Raw genomic sequence first — 21,132 nt, 5'->3', positions numbered from 1 at the left:
AGTTGAAAAACTTCTCCATGCTGGTTTCATTTACCCAGTTCCTCTAACCGATTGGGTATCGAATATTGTTCCTGTTATGAAAAAACAAGGAACGATTAGAGTGTGCGTCGATTATAGGGATGTAAATCAAGCTTGTCCAAAAGACAACTACCCTACACCCTTTATCGACCATATAATTGATGAATGCGCCGGATGTGAAATCTTTTCATTCATGGATGGATTCTCCGGGTATAATCAAATAAATATCCGCCCACAGGACCAGTCAAAGACTGCATTTATTTGTCCGTGGGGCACATTCGCATATCGAAAATTACCCTTTGGTTTAAAGAACACAGGGGAAACATTTCAGAGGGCAATGAATTATGCCTTCCATGACATCAAAAACATCGTTCAACCATACCTCGATGACCTTCCGGCTCATTCGCGAAAGCGGACTGATCACCCACAGCATTTAAGAGCGATATTTCTATGTTTCCAACACTACAAGATATGACTCAATCCACACAAATGTGTGTTCTGTGTCAGTTCTGGTCGTTTACTTGGCTTTGTAGTCTCAAAGGACGGAATTCGTCTCGACCCATGTAAGGTTCAGGCAATCATAAATTTGCCTCCACCTTCGAATTTGCTTCAGATTTAGAAACTCCAAGGGAAAGCAAACTTTCTGAGGAGGTTCATTCCAAATTACGCCGAACTTACTAAAGGTTATACACGTCTTTTGAAAAAGGAAGTACCCTTTGTCTGGGATCAGGTTGCGCAAGCTTCCTTTTATGATTTAAAAGAATCCCTTATGAAAGCATCATTAATGTACGCTCCCGATTATCAAAAGGACTTTAACCTGTATCTAGTTGCAGCAGATACAACCATCGCAATGGTTTTAGTTCAAGAAGACAATGAAATTGAACATCCTATATATTATTTAAGTAAGAAATTAAATGATACAGAAAGCAAATATTCTTATGTTGAAAAGCTAGCGCTCGCAGCTGTTCAAGCGATATAGAGATTTCGACATTATGTCCTCTTTCGAAAAACTACCATTCTGTCAGATTGCAACCCCATGACTTATATATTGTCGCGACAGTTGCTGGGGGGCAAATATTCAAAATGGATAGCAATTCTACAAGAGTTTGATCTGGAATTTGTAAAATCCAAGTCAAACAAAGGTCTGGTTTTCACAGAATTATTATGCGATCTCCCATCGTCGTCCAACGATGAAACATCCGAAGAAACAATCGTGGATGAATCTTTGTTTCTGATATCTTCAAGCAATCCGTGGTATGGAGATATAATCATTTATCTCCAAACCCAAAAATATAGGCCTAATACTTCCCGCTCCGAACAAAAACGTATTCGATACCAATCAAAAGACTACATGATCGTCGGTGATACACTTTACCGTCGCGGTGTCGATACAGTTCTGAGAAGGTGCCTCACCCATGAGGAGGCCGAAAAAGTCCTGAATGATTTCCATTCAGGCGCGTGTGGGGGGCATCAATCCGGTTACGCTACAGCGCAAAAAATTTTACGAGCAGGATACTTCTGGCCAACAATGTTCAAAGATTGCATAACCGCAGTCAGAAGTTGCCATGCCTGTCAAATTTTTGATAGCAAAACCAGAAGACCACCCGCACCTCTACAGCCAATAGTTTCTGTTGGGCCATTTGCCAAATGGGGCATTGATTTCATGACATGTAACCCCACCTCGACCGGGGGGCATGGGTATATCATAGTTGCAGTTGACTATTTTACCAAATGGGCCGAGGCGATGCCTACATTAGATAATACTGGTGAAACAGCTGCCCTTTTCTTTTTCAATCATGTAGTCGCCAGATTCGGCGTTCGACAGGCTATAGTCACAGATCATGGATCGCATTTTCGCAATCACATGATGGCAGAATTAGCTGCCAAATTAGGGTTGTCGCATGACAGCTCTACTCCATATTACCCGCAAGCCAATGGACAAGTTGAAGCAATCAACAAGGTCCTGAAGCGCATGCTGCAAAGGATGATTGGAGTCCATAAAAGGAGTTGGCACTTGATCCTGTACTCAGCCTTGTGGGCTTACAGAACATCGGTAGGGAATGCGACCGGGTTTACACCTTTCCAACTGGTGTATGGCCTAGAAGCAATCTTACCAGTTCAGTGTGAAATCTCGTCCCTCAAACTCGCAATTGACCTTCTCCCTGAAACTTCAGAAGAGGAGGCTCGTTTCTTGGAACTAATCCAATTGGATGAAACCCGGCGTGATGCCGCTTTGGCTAACGAAGCCCATAAGAAACGAGTCAAGGCACAGTTCGACAAGAATGTCAAACCCCGTGTCTTCTTAGAAGGTGACTTGGTCTTTCTTGATGACCAAGAATCCGATAAATTGGGAGCAGGTAAATTCAAATCTTTATGGATGGGCCCCTATATTGTTAAAAGAGTGTTAGCAAAAGGAGCCTACGAGTTAATGGATTATGATGGGATTCCACTGTCGCAACCTCGTAACGGGTTGTACCTCAAGCGTTACTATGCGTGATTCAGTATAGTAACCTATATGCTTTTTTTACGTTTTTTTTTCGCTAAGAGTGATTATTTTGGTCAAGTAATCCACTTTTTACATTTATTGCAGATGTCAAACCTATTGGAGTCGTGTGTTGGATATGCCGACGGAGCGAGTCGTAGTTCGCGGAACCTATCTTCTGCGGCCTGGGCCATTTTTGATCCGAGCGGCGAGTTAGTAAGTTTAATAGGGGTATGTATTGGTCGATCAACGAATAACATCGCTGAATATAGCGCGTTGATAGAACTTCTCTCTGATGCCATCACACATGGCATATGCCGACTGATTGTCAGGCTAGACTCACAACTCGTCATACTACAACTCACTGGTATCTACTCTGTCCGAAATCCAGCTATTTATCGCATGTTCCTAAGGGTCAAGATTTTGGAAAGGAAATTTAATTTTATTCAATATCAACATATTTCCAGAAACTTAAACACATTAACTGACTCATTGGCAAATTATGTGTTAGATAGACATTTTCAACATTTATAAAAAGAAGCATCTCATCAATATTTGCATTTGGATCATGTAACTTAACCAAAATAAAGCTTCGAAAATCAAAAATATATATATAACTGTTTATGGTTTACACATAATGTTCTGTAACCAAGACAAAATTGGTCAAAAGACCCAAAACCCAAAATGCTAGGGGGCACCCTAGTCTAATGGTGCTCGTGATAACAAGTCACAGCCTGTGCAATCATGCGTAAGAGGTGAGTCCATTGTCTTGGCACACCAGTGGTATGCCACTGCAACCTCAAGGGCAGCTCGTCAGTCCTCACATCTGGAATACCAAGAGTGAGGCCCTCAACATGTTCCTGTAATGCTGCGAGAGTCTCGTCCACATCGAGGTCGCGAAGGATAGCCCTTCCAACAGCCTCTCCTGCTGGAGCGGCAGCTGGCACTCTCAAGTGTGCTACTGGCTGAACGGGACCAACATCTGCATGAACACGTGAGTTTTGATTAGTCTTGACAGAGTAAATCACAAGGACATTATAAAAGAAAAACGATAAACAGGGATATGGTCAAAGAATTTACCAATGGCGCCCCACTGTTCGCCAGCCGGCAGTACCAAATCTGGGTCACCCCGGAAGTCCATGCCAGCATATGGATACTCGGAATAAACCATCTCCTGACGATCGAACCACCCAAAGAAGGTATCAGAAAAAGAAATATGAGACTGACCAACATGTCTAGACATATGGTCGACCCATCTCTGCATACGTGGTTCAGTCGGTGGCGATAAATCGAGTGTAATATACTGCGGCTGCATCAGTGGAATCTTTTCCAAGGCGAAGGCAGTCAAGATAGAACCATACCCAAATTTCTTCAACCTCCCACTCTTCACCTTGGTCAATTGTTCTTTCATCACAAGAAGTACTGCGTCGCACCAGTTGAACACCTTCGGTTGGAGACACTCCAAGGCATATTGCATATAAGATCGGTTGGCTACATGAAGAGCCGCACCACCAGCCATCCTACCAAAAGTGAACAGAATAGTCCTGAGGGACCTGTCAGTGACATCATGGATGATGATCTTGTCGTCTTTACTCGGCTGAGATCCCTCTCTGCAATACCGGTGAACATAATCTCTCACAGATTCACCTCCTCGGGCCGAACCTAATAAAGAGATGGGGGCACCCCGCCTCAACAAGCCAGTCAAGAAATAGATGTCCACTACAGTCAAGGGGATGGATTTTCCCCTAATCTAGAATACTTGGTTGGTAGGATCCCAAGCATCGAGAAAATACTGCAGCAAGTTGATCTGTTGTCTCATGCTAGAGATGCGGAAAAACTTCAGTAAGCCACAGTTCCGCAGTGCGTTTACTGTGACCGGGTCATGTAAAGCAAGCATGTCCTCTTCTTCATGCTCACATTCTCGCCATGTAATCGTCATCTTGCTCCAAAGATCTCTGAAAAACAAACAAGAGAAGAGTTAGATCCTGATTTTGGTAAGAAACAGGTAAAATTTCCATCAAAAATTGTGCATAAAATTCCTTCTTTGCGCCCATCGCACCTACAATAGTACTCTGGGTGCATTGCATGTCAGATGGCCAGTAGACAGGCCAACATCCAACGCACCTTTCGATACACAGAGGGTACGCTGAAGGCAGAGCGAGTTTTTCAAACCCCAGAGGCTAAAAAAAACCAGGAATCAAGCTCAGAATCCAAAATGGAAAGCATGAAATGAAAGAGTTCAGGTTTAGCTCCTACCTGGTCCAAACGGCACCGAGAATCGTCCACAGAATCTCCCGAAATCAGCTGACGAAAATCAAGGGGGAAAAGCACCTCCAAAGCTCCAACAAACCAAAGTTCAAATGAAATGGTAAAATGAGAGGTAAAAGCACTTTTACATTACTTTTTACATAGTTCAAAGCAAAATATTAGTGTTCTAACTCATTTTTCAAACATATATTGTTCATTTCTGACTAGTTTGATGAAGCAATTGAAAATGCAGCACAATCTTTGAAAGAACAAAGCTATTTATGGTAAAGTCAAGAAATGACCGTTGTATCGAGCAGTTTTAGGATATAGTTCAAGCTCGTTAAAAAATAAACATAAGTCATGAGCACATGTTCCTCCAGAGTTTAAGCTCATTAAAAAATGAACCAATTTCCGGTAAATAACCATCGCGAATGTAGTACTTCAGCCTTTAAAGCCTTGGTCATGTTCTGATCCATCACCTCCACCTCTGTATTGGCCGATCATTCACCTCCATTTGATTGTTTACCCCTTTTTGAGGAACAGCTGCGAAGAGTGATCTCACTAGCCATCCTTGTAACACTGCCATGATTGGAAAATTCCAAACCTTACCTGGAATCAGCTGCTACCCATTTTATCACTCGTTCCTCAAAAGACGAGTTTCATTTAAGCTCTTTTCAACTGACTCGTAAAATATGAAAAGATTACCGAGCCATTGGCCTCTCTAGCTAGTTAAAGGGACAGGAAGTGCTATCCCTCCTTTAGATTTTAATCTTTTTGGACTTGAGGGATTATTACACAAAAAGATCGAGCGCTTGTTTTGTTCGGCTCGTTAAAAGGATCGAAAATTCATCCCTTCTGTATTGTTTTATACTTTTTCGGAATTAAGGGATTAGATGAAGAAAAAGGAATTTTGGAGTTTCCTTTACGTCCCTTTTCAGACTCTCTAAAATTGAAAAGTACCGAGTTATCTTTGTCGTTAAACTCGTTAAAAACTTAATAGCGACAAACTTGTCTATAGACGAGAACGAGTTTCACTATCGCTAGGCTCATTAAAAAATAGCGATGGGTTTGCCCGAAGGGAAAATTATAGAACAAGCATATGTTATCCTCCTCAAGCTTGACAAAAATAAAGAGGTACTGGTCAGCAATGACTGGGGAAAAATTGGGAAGAAAACTTGAAGAAACTTTGTTGGTAGCAAGTCGCTCTTGAACATGACACTTTCACTCCGCATCCAAGTCGGGCTGGGTTGTTTCATTCACCGGTCACATCGCCATGGTCCCATCACACCATCCACATTTGGGGTTAATGCTACCAATCCATCATGTTAGTGTCACCGATATGTTCAAGAGAAGTCATTCAGAGAGTTCACCTGTGTCTCACCCACTACAATACATCTTCTTTCATGACCGCCACCCTGAACATTATATCACCAGACCGTTTTCACCTCCATTAAAATCATTTGCTCCGTTCCGTGTCATCAATGTGGGATTCATTAAGGCCCTCCTATGACGGATCGCTTCTTGTCGACATCAGCTCATTATCCAAGAAGTCGATCTAGGAACACCCCTTCAGTACTTTGAAGCTTGCATGCCTTAATGGCAAGTTTCTCACTTCCGGCGACAGGTTTACATCAATGGCCTTCGACCGAAAGATTTTGCGTGGTGTTCGACACCAAGTCCTTTATTCACACCACGTGAATTGTACTACAGTACCTTGAGGGTCATCATCATTATCGGTGATTCCTCTCGCGCCTGTTAACAACTTACATCATTGGCTGGTAATCAGGCGATGTCTTTCCATGTTCAACTCCAGAACATTTCTCACATGGATCGACTTGTACTTTGAGTGAAGATCGAACAAGATTGAAGACCCCGGATCTAGTTTCATCCATCTGGGCTGCGATATATATTCAGGGAAATAAAGACATCAAATGTACATCATTGCTGCACAGATAATCATCCAATCAAAGGGATGATGGCTCTACCAGAATCATCAGTCTAAACTCAGACGGTTGTCTATCCTATGTACATGAAAATGAATTTATAAAGCTAAGCATGGGAATGCCCGCCTCAGCTAGATCATGAAAAATATTATGAAGATAATGTATTGTATTGTATCTTATTACAGGTCTCCTCCCAGCTTGAAAGAACTTCGGATCCTCATAATAAAGCATTTCACCCGACATCAAAAAAGATTAATGACCTCATGCTTTAGGGGGCAACTGTTATAGACATTTTTGGGCACTGCAACCCCAAGCATAAAATGTCCATAAACCAAGGGCTCCTAAGTCCCTAAAAGGGTTGTTCTAACCCCTAAAGGAACAAGGTCAACTGATTACAGCTCCTCCCAGAAGTTCTCCATGAAAAACTGCTCAGAATTGGTCAAAACAGGATCATTTCAGCTGCTCCATAGGCAAAGTGCGTTGCATTGCACCTAAATACAATGTGTGGGTGCATTGCATTTCAAAAAGCCCTTCTATGGGGTACGATGGATGAGAAATGACAAATGGCAGTGTCATTCCGCGAGGTGGAGAGGCAATGGAAGCTTCCAGAAACTTCTCCTGTGACACTTGCCTCTCTGAATTCGACCAAGGATGAGTAAGAGATCATCAGTCTCCAAGTGGAAGCAAGAACTATCAGAGGGAAGACACTAATCAAATCACAAGCTGACTCATCCCCCTTACAGATATCTATATATGGATCCGTCATCCCAGAGATCCGGAGGCTGGAATTTTGCATATTATAAGGAATTGCTGTTGGTTTCTTGAGACAACATCAGATTGTTGGGTGATCTAAGCTTTGTATGAGGTGAAGAGGGGCTTATTTGCTGAGAGGATGATGCTGGGTCAGAACAACTGGTTGTAACTCCCCTTGGCTCTTTCTTGTTTATCAATAAAAGCTATTCAAGTTTTCCTCCATACTCTTGTGTCATTTATGTTTGTTGCATTTGTATGGTCAATTTACATCTGATCCTAGATTGTTTATGATTATAGATCCATGTTCTTATATAGTGCTATGCTACTGTGATCTTACAGGTACTCTGTGAAGCTGGGCGTGCAAGGGAATAAGTAGCGAAAGACTATCAAGAGAGAGAGGAATCGAACTAGGAGATTAGCGTAAGACAGAGGTTGGTCTTCTTTGTTCTTCTCTCATCTATACTTCATAAAGGAAAAACGAAAGTAGCTTTACTTTGTTTGTTTCTAAGGTAGCTATCACACCTTAGTGGGATAGAGCAGTTCTGTATAGACACTTTTCCCTGTAACAGAAATGGAGCTGGTTTCTTAAGGAAATGCATAAATCCTTTGGTAATCTCAGTGTAATTTGCTATAAATCTCCTCAAGAAATTTGCCTTTCCTTGGAGACTTTGAAGTTGACGAATGGAAGACGGGGGAGGCAACTGAATTATTGCCTCAACCTTGAAAGGATCACCTCGAATCCCTTCGGTCGATATGATGAATCCTAACAGCTGACCAGATGTGACTGCAAAAACACATTTATTCGGATTAAACCGGATTTTATAAAAATGACATCTCTCAAAGACTAACCAAAGGTGGTTGGGATGATCAATTCTCTTGCGAGAACGAGTAGCTAAATCATCCAAGTATGCTTCAATAACATGTTTGATGTCGTGGAAAGCATAATACATGGCCTGCTAAAAAGTAGCTCCAGCATTTTTAAGGCCAAAAGGCATCTTCTTGTATGAAAACTTTCCCCAAGGACAAATAAAGGTTGTCTTGTGCTGATCCTTTAGACGGATAGTAATTTGATTGTAACTAGAGAATCTGTCCATGAATAAAAAAACTTCATTACCTGCACATTCATCAACAATTTGATCAATAAAAGGCGTGGGGTAATTGTCTTTTGGACAAGATTTATTTAAATCCCTAAAGTCAATACATACTTGGATCATTCCTTGCTTCTTATCTATCGGGACTGGGTTGGAAACCCACTCAGTTAGAGGAACAAGGTATATGAAACCCACCTTAAGCAGCTTTTCAACTTCAGCTTTAATAGCTGCTGCTTTCCAAGGATTGACCGGTCGAAGTTTTTGACGAATAGGTTTGGCATTTTCATATGTCTTGATCTCATGTTGGACTATAGATGGATCAATTCCAGGAATTTCCTCATAAGACCAAGCGAACACATCTCGAAACTCTTTAAAGAGATCAGTATAGATTTGAGTTTCTTCAGTGGAACAATCAGCTCCGATGAAGACATTTTCGATTACGTTAGGATTCCTAGAGATGTTTACAGGTACATTTCATGAGATAACTGACATGTTACCCTCGGCAGAAAATTGTGCTGGAGCCAAAGGGTTTGAAACTGTACAAACATCACTAGTAGACAGATTGGAAAAACTAGATTCAACTTCATACAATGGAGGGAGAAAATATGAACGATGATGTAAATCCTCCCATGGTTGATCCACACCCATCATTGCTTCCATAATTGCTTCTTCAGATGGTAAGATTGTATCTAAGCAATCCAGAGCTGAAGTAGAATCAAGGGTCCAAGCTGGAACCACATCTCCATCTAACTCCTCTTGTGAAAAGGGAGTGCGATGGTTGTCTACAAAGTTAACGATAGATTAATAACTAAGTTCCATTGCAGACATGGGAAATGCCATTCCACCTACTGTTTCTGGGAAAACTAGTGTCTTTTCGATCGACTAGCCCTCTAGGTTTGGCAGCTACCCTAGAAACAACAGTTCAAAGTAATTCAATGATTTCTTCTATGCATAATAGATAAGAGAAGGATGAGAGGACCAACCTGGAACTTCTGCTTAATCCTTTGCTTGATCTTTCTCCCCCTTGACAGAGCTTGCAACTCCTCTCCGTACTTATCCCGCTTGAAGAGTACCTGTAGAAACACAGTAGCAAAGAACCATCAAAGCATCTTGATCTATTGTAACATAAACACTACAGAATCAGATGTATAATGAACATACAATGGCATTCACAAATAATAACATTCACAAGTGCACAATTATATGGAAGAAAACTTGAAGAACTTTATTAAATAGAAGGGAGAATTACAACCCAGTTGTCTGATCTAGCATCATCCTCCCAGCATCAATCCCTCTTCACCTCATGAAATAGCAAGATCACACCAATAATACAATGCTCTTATCTCAAACACAAACTATCAGCACTTCCTTGCAATTCACAATATTCCAGCCTCTAGATCTCTTAGATGAGGGATCCATTTATAAATGTGTGCAAGGGTGTGAGTCATCTCTGGGCTTTTGATTAGTGTCATTCTACTTGTTACAATTGGTTCCGCTTGGAGATTTCTTGGATCTCTTACTCATCCCTGGGAAAATTCAGAGAGGCAAGTGTCATAGGAGAAGTTTCTAGAAGATCCCATGAGCATCCACTTAGCAAACTATCTCGAACATTTGTCCATCCTCGCCCATCACACCCTACAAAAGGGCAAATCAATATGCATCGCACCTGAGCAGTGTACCACTCAGTATGCATCGCACCTAGCCAGTGTAGCAGTCAGTATGGTCCTGTTTAGGCCATTTCTAGATGGTTTCTCAGGTGGAACTTTTGGGGAATGATGCAATCAGATGACCGTGTTCTTTTAGGGTATGGAACAACACTTTTAGGGGTTGAAGAGCCCTATTTTAACAACATATAAGATTGGGGTTGAAGTGCCAAAATATGTCTATAACAGTTTCCCCCTAAAGAATGAAGTTGTAAATCTTGATGTCAGGTGAAATGCTTTATCATGAGGATCCGAGGTTTCGAACTGGAACATGACCTGTATAGGATATAATACAATACATCATCATAATATAATTTTCATGATCTATCTGAGGTGGGCATTCCCATTCTCAACTTTATAAATCCATTTCACATACATAGAATAGATAGTCATCTACATATGCAAATTGGTGATTCTTCAGGTGTAGAGTCATTGTCCTTGGTCCAGATGACCATGTGTGTAGCATCTTTGTACATTTGATGTTTTTATATACCTAAATATATTGTAGACCGAATGGATGAAACTAGATCCATGGTCTTCAAACTCGTTCAATCTTCACTGGATGTACAATTTGATCCATGTGAAGAGATGTTCTGAAGTCGAACATGGAAAGACATCAGTTGATTACCAACCAATAATGTGAGTTGTTAACAGGTGCGAGAGGAATCACCAATAATGATAATGACCTTCAAGGTACTATAGTACAATTCACATGGTGTGAATATATGATCTGATGTTGAACACCATGCAAAATCTTTCGGTCGAAGGCCATTAATGTCAACTTGTTGCCAGAAGTGAGAAACTTGCCATTGAGGCATGCAAGCTTCAAAGCACTGAAAGGGGTGTTTCTAAGTCAACTTCATGGATAAAGAACTGATGTCAACAAGAAGTGAATCGTCGTAGGAGGGCCTTGATGTATCCCGCATCTACGACCCGAAACGAAGCAAATGATTTCTGGAGGTGAAAACAATCTGACGACACAAGGTTCAGGAATGGCGGTCATGAAAAGATGAAGGTTGGAGGTATTGCAGTGGATGAGGCATTAACTGGATTGTGGTTTCTCAATTGAATGACTTCTCTTGAACATGTCGGTGACACTGAGATGGATTGGTAGCGTTAACCCCAAAAGATGGATGGTGTGGAAGACCAATGGTTAGATGACCAGTGAACGAAATAACCCAACCCAACTCAATAATGGTGATGGAGTGAAAGTGTCATGTTCAAGAGCAACCTGCTACCATAAATTTCTTCAAGTTTCTTCCCTTTTTCCCCAGTCATTGCTAACCAGTACCTCTTTATTTTTGTCAAGATTGAGGAGGATAACATATGCTTGTTCTATAATTTTCCCTTCAGGCAAACCTGTCGCTATGTTTTAATGAGTCTAGCAATAGTGAAACTTGGTCTTGTCCAGAATGGACAAGTCTGTCGCTATTATTTTAACGAATTTAACAACAAGGATAACTCGGTCCTTTTCATGTTTAGAGAGTTTGAAACGGGACGAAAAGAAAGCTCTAGAAGTTCTTTTTCGTAGAATAATCGCTTAAGTCCGAAAAAAGGATAAAATAATACCAAAGGGATGACTTTTCCGATCACTTTAACGAGCCGAAAAAAACAAGCGCTCGATCTTTTTTGTGAGATAATCCCTCGGGTTCGAAAAAGATTAAAATATACAGGGGGGATGACATTTCCAATCACTTTAACGAGCTAGAAAGGTCGGTGCTCGACGATATTTTCATATTTAACGAATCTGAAAAGGGTTTAAAGGAGACTCAATTTTGAGGAACGAGTGGTGTCTAGGGTAGCAACTGGTTCCGGGTAAGCTTGGAACTTCACAAAACATGGTCGTTTTTGGGAAGAGGTTAGTTAACAAGAGCACTCGTTGCAACTATTCCTCAAAAAGGGAAAACAACTAAGTGGAAGCGTATGATAGGCCAAAAGAATGGAGGTGATGGGAGGTACACAACCAAGGCTCAAAAGGCTGATAGTCATGGCAATCACAAAGGTTATTTACTGAAGGTGGGTTCATTTTTTAGCAAGCTTGAACCATGGGGGAACTATGCTCAGTGGTGGGTTTATTTTTTAACGAGCTTAAACCATGGCGGAACTATGCTCGGTTTTAGTTTTCTTTTTATGTAAGCTCTAAACTAAAAATCGAAAAAGAAATCGAAAAAAAGAAAAACCTAAAGCTTGAAACAAAAACTAAAAGGCTAGAAAACGAAAAAGCTAAAAATCTAGAAAATGAAATTGAAAAAGGTTTGCATGCCCCCAGCATGATGAAAAGGAGAGTCTCCAATAGCCATATGGAAACTTCTGAGGTTAGGTAGGATGGTTTCATCCACAGAATAGACAAAACACTTCCTCAGCTTCATCCGCATAATAGACAAAGGTGAATGGTGTGTCAGACCAATCACATAACCTACAGGGAAACCATGTTAGGTAGGATGGTTTCGTCCACAGAATAGACAAAACACTTCCTTGGCTTCATCCGCAGAATAGATGAAGGTGAATGGTGTGTTAGACCAATCACATAACCTACAGGGAAACTTCTCTTTTCAACTAGGTTCGTCTGTAGAATAGACAAGAGTGCATGCCCCCTAAGCTTCATTACATTCACCAGACTACTCCTGGCAATCAGGTGGATGGAATGAAGGTTGGAGAGACACTTTCGATGCAAAAGGACAATTTAGGGATGATGTTTGACTTGGATTTGTGCTTGAACTAGGAAATCAAAGCTGGTCAACAATGACAATTTTTCCTTCATGTGGGAAACACATCACTCGAAAGAGTGTTGAAACAATAGCCTCCATGTTATAAACATAGTCACGTCCAAGGAGTAGATTGTAATCTAACGGTCCTGGGACTACCATCATGTTCAGATGAACAATTTTCCCTCCCAAAGTGATCGATAACTTAGGAAGGATCCCTAATGGTCGACTGGTTCCTTTGTTAAAGCCTAACATATTTTGTGTAATAAGCGTAAGCGATGGAAAACCAAGCACTTTCCAAGTAGTTGAGGAAAGGATAATCACTGATGCACCTTCATCTATGATAGTGCCAGACACGATCATTTTGTAAACTTGTACTATGATCCAGAAAGGTAAATAAGAAGGAAGGCGGGATCTTGCTAGTCGATTCCAATCAAAGGAAGTGACTAGACTGCTTGGAGGGGGTACCGAATAAACCAGATAAATAACCCCTTGATTTATGAGAACTGGGGGATTTTCCTCTTGTTGTGAAGGAATGGGTGGATTTCCCCCAAGTTCATCTGATTCTGAAGTAACAAAAATAATTTGAACGGTGTCGTTTTCACTCTCTTTAGGAAGGGTATGATCTTCTGAAGGTAGAATTGGGTCAACCGCCACCTCAAGTTGTTGGATTTGGTCGGGTATGGACTCACGAGATTCACTTTCAGAGAGATTGGTTTCGATCAACGGTAGATTTAAGTCAGTCAGTTTTTCAACTAGTAAATGACTTGGGGAGAGTTTCTGATAACCAGTTGGAAGTCACTGTGGTGAAGCAGAATGGTTATCTAATACTCTTTTGGCTTCATCCAAAAAGGGACAATGGTGAAGGGTATGGTTCCCTTCACATAACCTGCATGGAACTTTGACCTTTCCTTTCTGTCCATGAACTTCACTATTACTAGTTGATGGTGTGCTGTCAACATGATCACCAGAGGTTGATGACACCGGGTGGTGCGAACGGGGGGACCATTCTCTCAAGATCCGAGGAAAGCACGAACAATCTCGATGAAAATGGTCTCCTCTACAAATTATGCATGGAAATCTGGGTTTTGAAAGTCTAGTGTGTGGATTTTCACCAGATGATGCATGGTTGCCCCCTTGCTGAATTGGCTTCTTCTTCTTCTCCTTCCCTTTCTTCTTATTCTCAGTCACCTGGTTACTAGCATCGCTACTTTCACCAAGCAAAGAGGAAGAAGGGGAGGGAGAAACAAACAAAGAAGAAGGCAAAGGGTCAACTTCAGTATCAGCTGGATGCTGATTCGATTGCAAAGGGATCACGGTATTTTGAACCACTAAGGTTGAGAATAGCCATATTGGCAGGCCAATTGTAATTCCCGGGAGGGACAATGTGGCCATATATGGAGCACCAATATTTCCCCAAGAAGAAAAAGGACTAGGATTCCCCTCAAAAGGGATTCCTTAACTGGTGGATTGTTATAGACATTTTTGTGCCTTACAGCATTGAGCATGAAATGTCCATAATCCAAGGGATCCAAAGTCCCTAAAAGAGTTGTTCCTGCCCCTAAAGGAACAAGGTCAACCAATGACAGCTTCTCCCAGAAGTTCTCCACCAAAAACCACTAAGAAACAGTCAATTCAGGATCAATTCAGAGGCTCCACTAGCTGCCTGCATTGAAATGCAGAAGTTACACTGGCTAGGTGCACTGCAACGCAGGTGGAAGCACTACTAGGGTGCGCTGAGCGGGAAATGACAAATGGCAAGCTCATTCAACGAGGTGGAAAGACCCTGGAAGCTTCCAGAATCTTCTCCAATGACACTTGCCTCAATGAATTCGACTAGTGATGAGTAAGAGGTTCTCAACCTCCAAGTGGAAGCAAGAACTGACAGAGAGAAGCCACAAGTCAAAACATAAGCTGACTCATCCTCTCTGCTTACATCTATATATGGATCTCTCACCCAGAGGTTCAGGGGGCTGGAATTTTGTATTTTGCAGAGAATTGCTGTTGGTTTGAGATTGAGATTAGTACATTGGGTGATTTATGCTTTGTTGGAGGAGAGGAAGGGATTCCTTTGCTGGGAGGTAGATGCTGGATCAGGACTCACTTGGTTGTATCTCCTCTTGGACTTTCTTATCATATCAATAAAGCTATTTGAGTTTCTCCTATATGCTTGTATATCAATGATGTTTTGTTATATTTGCATATTTAGTTTATATCTGATCCTAAACTAGTTATGAATGTAAATCTATGTCTTTTGTGTAGTTTTCCTCTCTTGTGATCTTGCAGGAACTTGGTGAAGCTGGACCAGTGAAGGAGCAGGCAGCGGGAAGCGAACAAAAGAGAGAGATTGGATCGACAAACTAGCGGAAGACACCGGTTAGTTACATCCTTCTTCTCCATTTACATTTCATAAAGAAGAATACTCAGATAGTTTTCCTTGTTTGTTGCTAAGGCACTATCACACCTTAGAGTGGGATAGGGGCATTCCGAATTGGATACTTTTCCCAACAACAAATTGGCGACTCCACTGGGGATCGTATCTTGTTGGTTTATTTGTGTTTCTATTGTTGTTCATCTCATAAACTCAGGAGTGCCGAATCGAACTGCATTTGCCATTTACAAATGCAAAGTAGAGATCTGCTACTCTAGTCCATTCGCTGGGCCTGTTTATGATCTGAACAGCTGATCCACAAGTGCTCTAACAGCCCTTTGTGATAGATCTTAGTCCTCCTATAAATCATCCTTCTAATTGTACCTAATTGATAGCTTTTATCCGGCCAAAAACCGTAGATTAAACTGCAAACCGTAACCCAGAACCCAGAAACAACTCTCGTTTCTGCTTCAGCATAGACTCTGTGAAGAGGTTCTGCATTTCAACGTAGGTCCCGTGAAGGTTACCTGCGCTGAAGTTCAGTTTCTCTGTGCTGGGGGTGCGCTGATCAGCCTTTGCCTTGTGCAGCTGTGGTTCCCTGCTTCCTTTTGCTCAGTTTTATCTCTGTTTTTTGCAGCCTGTTATCAGTCAGTGTACCTATCTGAAACCCCTTTTATTTGCCTCAATTCCGCCTCAGTTGTATAAATAAACTGTATTTGTTCTTTGTGTATTTTTTACATCATTTGCAGTTTCCCATTACAAAAGTAAACTAGTCATACTGTCGCCCTTAGATCTAGACCTGTCGTAAGTGTCGTTTTGATCTTAGGAGTGAGTTTGTTTGCTGTTCACAGTTGATTTAGCTTTTACTTTTGTCTTTTGGTTTGAATTTATGCGTTTCAAGTGTCGAAACAAGTAAACCATAAAGTGTCGTAATCGTCTTTTTGATTTCAAAAAAGGAACTTGTTTGTGTTTTTCACTTGAAATCGAATTCAAATTTGTACAACAGCTTTCTTTTTAGGCATCAATATTAAGAAAGTGAAAACAAATACATGCATATGTGCATTTGCATTTTGACAGCTTGTATGTTGATTTAGGGAAAAGTGCATTTACAGTGTGCTCTATGCTCTTTGAGAAAAGATGGTGTCTTTCTTTTCCCCTTGTAGCTAGGATTTTCATTGTTGAAAAGATATAAAAGCTTGCTTATCATCTTTAGACTGCATTTAGGAATTGTACCATACATCTCGTGGTGATCCAAAAAGGCAAACTTCTAAGAAAGATCAACCTAAAATAAATTGAATGAACTTAACAACGCTTTGTAACATAACGCACAACATAGAGGTCTAGGCTAGAGACGTGTTCTGACGTCGTAAAACCTGGTCACTGGTTGCCTCACTGATGGTTGGGTGATTCCTCCTGAGAGACGATAAGTTCCAGTACGGATTGTGCTCCCACGTACCGTTGAGTATATATTGGGAGACCCCTATAGGCATAAAACCTTTATCCATAGGAAGCCGTGTCAGCCGCCCTACTGATCGCAATGCACTGAACACAGCATTCAGGAAGACTGACCGCCTGTACCCTAAAAAGTATTTTGCGGTTTTGCGAAAAGTTTGGCACACCCTCTACCTAGAACTCCAGAGCAGTTCCTTTTGGCCTTTTTCAGACTCTATAACGGAAAAAGTCCATCCGAGCATTTGTCACTTCGGGCTCGTTAAAACATCGAAGGAGACTAGAGTCATCTTTAGCTTTTTCTCGACTCTTTAAAATTGAAAAAGCAAGTTGTGTCTAAGCGTCGTTAAAATTTATTTTAAACGGAATAATCACCCCTCTTTCCTGCATTGATCTTTAGGTTGAGAAAATGGAACCCACCAACCAAGGAATTCCCGTTGGTGGAAATCCTAGTCCCTTCTCCTCTTGGGGAGATGTTGGTGTGCCCCATATGGCCACATTGTCGCTTCCAGGACTGACGATTGGCTTGTCGGTCTGGCTCTTCTCAACCAATGTCGTTCAGAACACCATTATTCCTGAACAGTTGAATCGACAGCTAGACGAGTCTAAAGTTGCCCACCAACCTTCTACCTCTTCTAACTCTTCCTCTCCTCCTTCATCTTCGCTTGAGGGAACTGGTAAAGCTAAAAGCCAAGTTCCTAAGGAGAAGAAGGCGAAGAAGAAGAAAGAGAAGAAGAAGAAGGAGCCAAAGGCGCATGGGGGCAAACAAGTGTCGTCCAGCAAAAATCCACACACAGCACTGACCGGGCCTAAATCGCCATGTGTCATATGCAGAGGAGACCACTTCCATAGAGATTGTCCCTGTATTCCCCAGATACTGAGGGACTGGTATCCTCGTTTGCACAATCCGGTGGCATCAACCTCTGGTGATCATGTTGAAAGCACACCGTCAACTAGCGAAAGTGAAGCCCTAGGACAAAGAGGGAGAGTTAGACTTCCCTGCAAACTGTGCGAAGGCGACCACGCCATCCACCGTTGTCCCTTCTTAGATGAAGCGAAAAGAGTTTTGGATTATTGTCTGGTGTCACCGTTACGACTTCCTCCTGGATATAAAAAACTCTTGCCAAGTCCTTCGTTAGTTGAGAATCCAGTTGGCCCGCTCAAGTGGTCGGCTGAAGCGTCTGTCATTGAAGATGAACCAACTAAATCAGTACCAGATGAAAGTCAAAAGGTCGAGGCGGCAGTTGACCCGGTATTGCCTTCAGAGGTTTTATCTTCGAATGACATAGTCACTGAGGAGAATAAAGATGACACCATCCAAATTCTCTTCATCAACACAGACTCCAATGAACATGAGGTTAATATACCCATCCCTTTACCGCAGGAAGGGAGTTCATCAGGGTCGTACCCGGCCGTCTACTCGGTCCCACCACCAAGCAACCTAGTTGTATCCTTCGACTGGAACCAACTAGGCAAACCCCGTTTGCCAGCAAGCATACCATTGCGAATTATTGTTTAAATATACAGAATGGTCATGGCTGGCACCATCATCGATGAGGGGGCATCTGTGAGTATCCTTTCCTCTATTGCTTGGGAAGTGCTTGGTTCGCCAACGCTTTTGCCTGAAATGAGAAATCTGACAGGCTTCGATAAAGGAACGAGTCGACCTTTAGGGATCCTCCCCAATGTGCCTATCACATTGAGAGGGAAGACCGTTCAAATGAACGTGATGGTTGTTCAAGGACCCTTGGATTATAACCTACTCCTTGGACGAGACTATATATATTGCATGGGAGCCATCGTCTCCTCACTCTTTAGAGTAATGTGTTTTCCGCACGAAGGAAGAGTGGTCAAGCTCGTGGACCAGCTTTCATTTCCCGGATCACGCATCGCAAATAGTCATATACCATCCCTAAATGGTCTCTTCACGCAAGAAATGTCTCAACCCACAGTCCGTCCTCCCGATGAGCGCGAGTGATTCGGAAGGATATGACTGGAACCCAGGGGGCATGCGTCCTGGTCTGCTTCGGCAAGAAAACTTCAAGTATAGGGTAGGTTTCCACGGGAGAATGTGACTAGTCTGTACCCCGCCCATGCTAGAAGGGGGTTATTCTAGAAAAAGATTCTCTTGTCAAAGTTATGTGTTTGGCGCTCGTTGTCACTCACCTTTATCTATTTCGGTAGAGATCGCCAAAGAAGTGTTCTGTTTGCAACAGAACAATCTTTGGGTAACCTGAAAGAGGTAGGCCTCTCCCGGTAAAACAAATGTTTTATTGGACTAAGAAGGGGTAACCTTGAAACCATATTTTATACCTGGGGGCATGCAAACCTTTTGGAGTGCAAGCAAGGGGCGGCTATTTATTTTTTAAATTTTTAGTACCTCTAACCCTTTAAACTCGTAGGATTAGTCGTTTCTGAACTTGCATAACGAAAGGATGTGGGGCATAGCTTTGTAAGGCGCAAGCTCCATAAAAAATGGCATCTTACATGAAACATTCTTATCATATGACTGGATAATCGAGCAGTTTTAGCGCATAGTTCATGCTCGTTAAAAAATAAACATAAGATCGAGCAAGTGTTTCAATCTGCGTTTAAGCTCGTTAAAAAATGAACTACCCGGTAAATAACCACCGTGAACGTAACATCATCAGCCATTAAAGCCTTGGTCGTGTTTGCACCGTCACCTCCACTTTTCCATTGGCCGATCATTCACCCCCATTTGATTGTTTACCCATTTTGAGGAACAGCTGCGAAGAGTGATTTCACTAGCCATCCTTGTGACACTACCGTGATTGGAAAATTCCAAACCTTACCTGGAATCAGCTGCTACCCTGTTCATCACTCGTTCCTCAAAAGACGAGTCTTCTTTAAACTCTTTTCATCTCACTCGTAAAATATGAAAAGATTGCCGAGTTTTGGCCTTCTAGCTCGTTAAAGCGACCGGAAGTGCTATCCGTCCTCTAGATTTTAATCTTTTTGGACCTGGGGGATTATTGCACAAAACGATCGAGTGCTTGTTTTGTTCGGCTCGTTAAAACTATCAAAAATTCATCCCTTCTGTATTGTTTTATACTTTTTCGGACTTAAGGGATTAGATGACGAAAAAGAAACTTTGGAGTTATCTTTACGTACCTTTTCAGACTCTCTAAAAATGAAAAGGACCGAGTTATCTTTGTCGTTAGACTCGTTAAAAAACATTAATAGCGACAAACTTGTCTTTAGACGAGAACGAGTTTCACTATCGCTAGGCTCGTTAAAACATAGCGATGGGTTTGCCCGAAGGGCAAATTATAGAACAAGCATATGTTATCCTCCTCAAGCTTGACAAAAATAAAGAGGTATTGGTCAGAAATGACTGGGGAAAAATTGGGAAGAAACTCAAAGAACTTTTATTGGTAGCAAGTCGCTCTTGAACATGACACTTCCACTCCGTGCCTGAGTCGGGTTGGGTTGTTTCATTCACCGGTCACATCACCATGGTCTCGCCATACCATCCACCTTTGGGGTAAATGCTACCGATCCATCACACAAGTGTCGCCGATATGTTCAAGAGAAGTCATCCAGAGAAGTCAACCGTGTCCCATCCACTACCATACATTATCCTTCATCCTTTCATGACCGCCACCCTGAACCATATATCATCAGATCGTTTTCACCTCCATCAAAATCATTTGCTCCACTCCGTGTCACTGATGTGGGATACATTAAGGCCCTCCTTTGACGGATCACTTCTTGTCGACATCAGCTCGTTATCCAAGAAGTTGATCTAGGAACACCCCCTTCAGTACTTTGAAGCTTGCATGCCTCAATGGCAAGTTTCTCACTTCCGGCGACAGGTATACATCAATGACCTTCGACCGAAAGATTTTGCGTGGTGTTTGACGCCAAATCCTTTATTCACACCACGTGAATTGTACTGCAGTACCTTGAGGGTCATTATCATTATCGATGATTCCTCTCGCGCTTGTTAACAGTTTACATCATTGGCTGGTAATCAAGCGATGTCTTTCCATGTTCGACTTCAGAACATTTCTCAGATGGATCGACTTGTACTTAGAGTGAAAATCGGACGAGATTGAAGACCCCGGATCTAGTTTCATCCATCCGGGCTGCGATATATATTCAGGAAAAATAAAGACATTGACATGTACAACATTGCAGCACAGATAATCATCCTACCAAAAGGATGATGATTTCATCAAGATCATCAGTCTACCATCAGACGATTGTCTGTCCTATGTACATCAAAATGAATTTATAAAGCTGAGCATGGGAATGCCCGCCTCAGCTAGATCATGAAAGCAGTATGAAAGATAATGTATTGTATTGTATCTTATTACAGGTCTCCTCCCAGCATTGGAAGAACTTCG

The sequence above is a fragment of the Pinus tabuliformis genome, chromosome 6, assembly GCF_031772625.1.
Source record: "Pinus tabuliformis cultivar Carrire ecotype Pingquan chromosome 6, CPIR1, whole genome shotgun sequence".
Taxonomy (NCBI): Eukaryota; Viridiplantae; Streptophyta; class Pinopsida; order Pinales; family Pinaceae; genus Pinus; species Pinus tabuliformis.
Note: the sequence above shows the minus strand (reverse complement) of the source record.